The sequence below is a fragment of the Pinus tabuliformis genome, chromosome 9 (genome assembly GCF_031772625.1).
Source record: "Pinus tabuliformis cultivar Carrire ecotype Pingquan chromosome 9, CPIR1, whole genome shotgun sequence".
NCBI classification, from domain to species: domain Eukaryota; kingdom Viridiplantae; phylum Streptophyta; class Pinopsida; order Pinales; family Pinaceae; genus Pinus; species Pinus tabuliformis.
Window position 1 is genome coordinate 704,469,266 of NC_142307.1, and position 8,003 is coordinate 704,477,268.

Here is an 8,003-nt window from a genome sequence, read left to right on the forward strand (position 1 = left end):
GTTAGAAGTTTCTTATGCAGACGGCTCCGCCATGGAAAACAAAGTCAATAGGGAAAGTAGAATGAAAAATCCAGGTAGAGAAATGTAATATGTTTTTTTAATAAGCGCGGGAAATGGGAGACTATATATTTCAAATTGTGTGGCATACTAGTAACCGTACAAATTTTCTGTTTTTTTAAATGTATTTGACTGTCAGTAAAAACAATTCATTCAGTTGTTTGACTTTCTGTTGTGAAGTAAATTTGTTATTAAGAGGTTATAGATTTATTTATTTTTTGAAATTTTAGGTGTTGGGATAGATGATTAAGTGGGCAAGAAGCGATTTTTTTTTTTTTTTTTTTAATTTTGGGTGTTGGGATAGATGATTAAGTGGGCAAGAAGTGATTTTTTGGGTAAATTTTTCTATACAAATATTTTGCAGATTATTTAGCAATCACTTATTTCCAAAGACTCAGAATCACATTAAAAAAATAAAAAATAAAAAATTATATATATCAAAATTCTCTAGATATAAATCACGCTCAATCTTTTCAGATAAATCTATCTGGTACAAATATATAAATTTACCTCGTACAAATATTCAATTTCCTGACCATAAATCATATATATATATATATATTATATTATATAAAGTGATAAGCAAAAATAATAAATTTGATGTTTAATAATTTGAGTCACCTATCATAATTCTAGTTTTACAGATTAGAGGTGGAGGAAGCCCAATCCCTATTGATAGTATACGGAATGTGCAAATTTGTTTGCACAGACATTGCTAAGTGATAATGCTCTGCACTTTTATAAACAATTCTGACTTAAATAAATAATTTTAATTGTAGCCGTGATCGCTACTCCAAATTTGAAGATTTGTACTCATAATTATAACTGATTCTCTTTTAATGAATCTTCGTTTGCTACCAAAGAGAAAAGCATACCAATTTTATTGATAAATCCATTTTTGCTCGACAGTTTTTTATTGTTTTTTTTTGCCTTTTACTTCTATATGCAACAAATTTACATTGTTTTAAACCAAACAGAAATTAAAATTAATATTAATATGAGTTTAACATGCTTCTATTAAAAAACGTTTTTGCAAAATGTAATAGCAAAAATTTTATATCCAATTTAGATGAGCATCATACAAATTAATGATATATAATACGAAACCATAAAATAATAGGCGAAAAACAAATAACCTATCATTGAAAAAAAGTAAAAATTCTTGACCAGAAAACTAAATTTGGAATTCCGTCGAAGGTTCAACTGCGGGGCCAGCTAAGGGAAACGTCCTTATTAAAACTTAAGTAAAAGTTTATCAGAAAAGACTAAAACGTGAGTAAAAATTTGCTGGAAAGTCAAAAGACTGCTAAAAAGAGGGCTCCCGGGCAAAGCCCAACGTAACGACTTATATAGTATATGCAAGTGGGTTGTATATAATACATAAAGCGCACACATGATTTGCCAAACCTTACATGGCCATATGAATCTTAACTGCCCCCAGAATTGTGAAGTTTTTGTATCTTGGGAGAGTTGACCAATGAAACAGCGGTAAGTGCTGGCAGGCGGGCACCCTGCGCTGCCTTTGCAATTTCCATATGGCTGGTGATCTTGTGTACATATATCTCCATGTGCACTCGAGTAAAAGTTTATCGGAAAAGACTGGAATGTCAAAACTTGAGTAAAATCTTGGAGGAAAAGAATGGAAAACAGGTGGGTCCCGGGCAAGCCCAAGGTAAAGACTTTTTGAGAAAGTGGGTTATATATTGTATATGCAAGTGGGTTGTATATAATAGATTAAACCGCACACATTATTTGTCAAACCTTACATGGCCATCACAATCTTGATTGCCCCCAGAATTGTGAAGATTTTGTGTCTTGCGAGAGTTGAGCAAAGAAATAGCGGTAGGCACTGTCTTTGCAATTTCCTTATCGCTGGTGATGTCCATGTGCACTCCGCCCATCTACCATATCCTCTCAAACAAAAGATGAGACTGAATCACTTATCTTCTTAGTTTTGCAAAATTTTCAGAAAGATTCTTATGCTTAACTATTGTCTTTTATAACTGACGCAATGTAAATATAAAATTAAAAAGCAATCTGTGCATAGTGTATGGCAAAATTTACTCTTATTCAGTTCATATATTTTAATTCTAATTATTTACATAAATATAGAGAAAAAAGTTTAAGCCTTTATGCTTATAATGATTATATGTTTTTTTTTCATTTACGTTGATGGTTAATTTTTCCTATTTCCAATAAGTGATTTTAATGTTAAAAAATTTCTTAAATATACATCCACTTATTATTTATTCAAAATCTTATAATTTTAAATAAATATATTTTAATTCAGTTATTGTGAAAAATATAATATTTAACAAAATTGAATTTTATTATATTTTATAATAAAATTGTAAAATATTAATTTTCCCTTATAAATAAATATAATAATAATAAATATTTATCATATTTTTATAAAAATATTTTAAAACTAATTTAATATAATAAATAGTTTTAAAATTAATAACAATAAAATTGATATATTTTTAAAATATTAATATAAAAAATACAATATATATATATATTTTTAAGTTAATATTTTATTGTTTCAAAATGTTTTAAAAAATATAGTACAATATAATACAATATCTAGTCATGCAATCCTTATAGTATTTTGTGGGTGGTTTCACTCTTTCTCAATGGAGACTAATAATTTTAGCCACTTACTCATTAAAATTAGGCTAAAAAAGCATAACATTAATGCAAAACAATGACCAAATATTCCATTCAATTAGGAATTCGAGCAAGAAACAAGCACTGCTTTAACATATTCCCTACTATCCCTAGCCCCAACAAAGGTTGGTAAGAGGTAGTTACCAAGATGACTCGATCTTCATGGTCCAGTTATGGAAATGAGGTCCAAAATTTTCACTTTCTTTTACTTTCAAGAAACTCAAAACAAATGATACCATCATGTTCATCTCATCGAGATGATTCCGATGATATAAATTTTGCTCCAATCCAACTCTCGGATCCAAAGATATGGCCATCCAAAGATTATCCATTTAGTTAGTGCCAACTCACCAACCTGCTATGTGGGAAAAAATCATGTGGCATCCACGTGGTCCCAACATGGAAATCTTAGTCGGTCCCTCTTTGTCATATGGTAGTGTTACTGCAGTTGGTGACACGTCCATATTGGTCATGTAATACCCACTATACAATGGATATGACCCAACTGATCACACATATGTGCTATATGAAAAGTGTTACGGGTGCGTGCCCCTCGTAGGCCACAACACCCCACTTTAGTGAACCCTGGAGAGTCTTCCTACTACTCCTTACTGAACTTCCAGGGTATTCCCTCCAAGCTGTGTTGGTAGTGCCAACTCTGCACTTGGGCTCGGCCTCCCCCTTGACTAGTAATTGACCACATTCACACCACATAGCTCTTATCCTCATCGAAAAGGGCCCCACACGCCAAGCCACATAGGGTAATAGATCTCGGCAGCTCTATCATGACCTTCATCCAAATATTCTACGGTTTGGGGTGAAATCATCCATCATCACACCGCCCACATGGGTGGGGTCCCACATACCCTTGAATCCCCAACCATTCATGGCTTCCCATTGCATGCGATTTGGAGGGTTTTTTCCTCCGATTTATGCATTGGGAAACAAGCCTCACTGCCACATTATCCCAGGGATGATACCCTTTTACCATGCTCCATTTGAAACCTCTAGGGTCATCCAATCGCCATACTGCCTCCCCATCGCTGGCTTGGATCTCTTTGCCTTTGCGCATGGACATGGGGCTTGGGCATATGGTACTTACAATGTGGGTGTCTTCACAAATCTACGGGTCCTAACCTCCTCACGACATGAGCATATATGTTATTATCTTATCGCTATTAGCGTTTCATCTTGGGATTCTTCACATGGCTTATTCATAATGAAGTCAAGCCCTATGACTCAACCCCTTCTCTTTCCATTTGTGTACAAATATACTTAAGGCTTCAATCTAGTGATTTCTCAAGGGCTTATCCCTTATCTCCTGGTAATTGATAGTGTACTTAAGAGGAACTATTTTTGAGGCCTTCGACACACAATTCATATATATATATATATATATATATATATATATATATAGATATAGATATGTATATGTATATATATGTATGTATATATATCTATATATCTATATCTATATATATATAGATATATATATATATATATATATATATATATATATATATATATATATATATATATATGAGACCATCCAAGCTATCCCTCTTGAGCTTAAACTGCCTCAACCCAACTCATCCAACAAATGCGTGACTAAATCATATGTGCAACAGATATATATATATATATAACCCAACTATCTCTCTAAGCTTAGTATAATTTAAACCAAGCTTAAATAACCATTTCTTTTAGGTCTCTAGCACATACACATGGCCAGCCTATTCATCATCACTATGGCCCCTTTTGATGAATTTCAGTGTCATCACAACTCACCAATCTATAGGCCTCTCGACCAGTAATAAACAAAAAAGAAGCCCACAAGTACATACAAGAAACCCTTCCATTTACTCAAGAAATATACAGGGAATTAACCTTCCTTAAATAGACAAAAAAATCACAATTCTTGATATATCACATGCATTGAACCAACACATTAAATCCATATCAATATAGGCCTTAGTCCAACACAAATACTTTAACCATTCCTTATCCAAGCCTTTAAAACAACAATGTTCATTTATAAAGGAATGACTGATTCCTTGACATTGCATACTATAATAAATCAGTACATTACACAAACATAAAGCATTCAAAACATGTGAGTTATGGGAAGACACTTATCTTTGTTAGATTGGTCCAGGGAACTAAGTGTGGGACTTCAACTCTCTACCCAACTTTAGACACATTGCAATTAAGTATTTCTTGCAGTAGTCACCCTCAAGCAAGATTCTAGAGCTTGAGGGAGAGTGCTCTAGGGATTTAACCAAAGATGCCAGCTAAAACAGAGACTGTAGAGGACCATCCACCCTGACCCACCAACTACTTCTTGGAGTCAATATCTCACTGGGGAATGCATAGGTCCACCACCTCCACACATCAACTACTTTAATAAGAAAATGTGGCTATATCATTATAGGCCAAGGTAGGGAATCCAGAGTCTCACCTCCACCGAAAACCAAATGAGTTAATCCAAAGGTTTATTACCTCCACCCTCAACAAATTCCTTCACACAGTGGTTCCACCCATTCTTGGAAACCCATATATCCACTATTTGAACCAAAAAACAAGAAGAGGTGGGCTAAAGAACTATCCTTCTAAAGTCTTTTCCTCTCTGCCTTGTGGAATTATGTAAGGTAGGAATGCCATATGTTGTGCTCCTTTACTGCTTAATTAATTTATAACACTAGTCCATTTAAGGCACACCTACCAACCCTTAAATGATTTTCATGAAACCAATGGAGGCTCTTTCAAATTCCAATCAATCTCCTTCCTCAAAATCTAGTATATGTGTCCCAACTCTCATGCCTTTTAGTTTATAATCAAAATACATGAAATATTTACAACTGTTTATAAGAGGGGAATTCTCCCAAAGGGGTTGTCTCAAACCCCTTCCCCTTGGATAAACATCATCGTCAATGTTATAATCATGAATGCAATCCAAAACATACTCAGTCTTAGCATAAATCACTGTGAGCTTTATAATGTATCTCACTTACGATCACATCATATATATACAATTTGCTTTCTCAACAACTAAATGGACATGGAAAGTTTTCATTGGATCAACCACTTTCTATGGCTCCTTGTAGTCTTCCTGGTTCTTTTGTTGTGCACTGTGATATATTTAAGTCATAGCATGTTTGTCCTATAGTCAATAGCATTCACCCATACTAGGCGATCCCCATGCTTTCCTCCACCCTTTCCCAAAACAATGGAATCCAAAGGCATTCACCTCCAACCTCAACTGACAACAAGGGAATCTAAAAGTTCATACCTCCACCCTCAAGTAAATATAGAGGCATAGGCCTCTACCCTAAAATCAATAACAAGGGAATCTATAGGTTGATACCTCCATCATCAAGGGAATTTACCTCAAATTACTAGTAAGGAATTCTGAAGGTTGATACCTCCACCCTCAAGGGAATCTAGAGGCTTATGCCTCCACCATCAAATCATCAATAATAGAACCCAGAGGTTGATACCTCCATCCTCAAGGGAATCTAGAGGCTTATGCCTCCACCCTCAAATCAACAACAAGGTTATCAATAGCTTAATACCTTCACCCTCAAGGGAATCCAAAGGCTTATTCTTCCACCCTCAAATCAGTACCAAGGGAATTCAGAGGTTAATACGTCCATGCTCAAGGGAATCTAGAGGCTTATGCCTCCACCCTCAAATCAACAATAAGGGAATCCAAATGTTGATACATCCACCCTCAAGGGAATCCAGAGGCTTGTACCTCCACTTTCAAATCAACTCTTTTACACAAAACATGGGCCCAGATAGTCCCATACTTATCAACCCCAACACATTACACAACACATATGCACATACAATGGGCACAATATAATGTACACATGATACAATAAAACATATACACTTACACAACATGACATGTACACATGGCACAATACAACATGTTGCAAATCATAGTATTTCCATTTTGTTGATATATCCTTCAACATTCCCTTCTCATAATGCAACATGGGTATAATGTAAGAATAATATTCACATGATATTAAAATCATAGCTCAGTCAAGGATACTTTTTCCCAACTGATCTCTCACACCACCGAGAATCTTACATGCCATCCATGTTTTTATTAAATGAATATAAACCATTATTCTTCCACAAGAATGGTTCTTGGAAAAAGCTTGCAGTCACAATGATATTCGTATATGTATATAAACATTAGCATGATCATCAACATATCGCAAATATATATATGTAAATTGAGTTAAGGTCAAGGGAGCCTCCTTCGTGCCATTTTCATGGTTGGCATTCCATTTTCCATTATTTCCCTTGGACTCAACCAACCTTCTTGGCTATAATACTACTGTCCACCTAGTCATGGACATATCATACATCGCGATATGTCAAATAAAACCAAAGTTTAGAGAACTCCTTGTAGTGATGTTGTTGTTCACACAAACAATTTTTCGTATGTATACATTTTTATCTTTTCTTGTTTTTATATTTAGGAGCAATGGTCCCACATACATAAATGATGGTATTTTCCAAGAATCAACCAAGCCTAGCCTGTCTCATATTTTTCTTTTGTTCATGCTCTTCAACTATGTGTTGGGGCCTCCTCGGCTCTCTTACCAGAGCTCTGTGGCTTCTTTTCCACACCGAATGACTTTTCCCTAAGATCCCAAGCATGAAAGTTACAACGCAAATTCAGAAAAAGAACAAAGGGCAAGAATACCAAAATGGAATTCACAATAACAATCATAAAAATTCCAAAAAAAAAAACAACACGACCATGCGCAAGTCAACAATCAAGGCAATAAATAATTCATGAGGCCAACAAATTGAAAACACAACACATAAGCATTAATATAGAGAATTCCAAAAAAATTGACTTGATTCACATGAGTCTCAAAGTTCAGAACAACCTTAATATATATATATATATATATATATATATATATATATATTAGTATGACACTTTTCCCAAGGTTCCTAACAACCTTGAAGTTGTTGAAGAATCTAGGGCAAGTTAATTTAATAAAATTATTCTTGCCATGATAACTATTTGTGAGGTATTTTAATTTTCTTATTAGCACAATATTTTCTTGTTAATATTAGAGTGTGTCTTCTTAGTTCATCAAATAGTTACCAAAACAAAAGAGACAAGAACACAAGATGTTGGATTTCTGCCAGGGCCAAAACCTCTCACTCTTTCAGAGGAAAACCCACACAAAATTCTTCTTATAGAGATTCCAATTGATGAATACCAAGACCATGACCCTTGACCT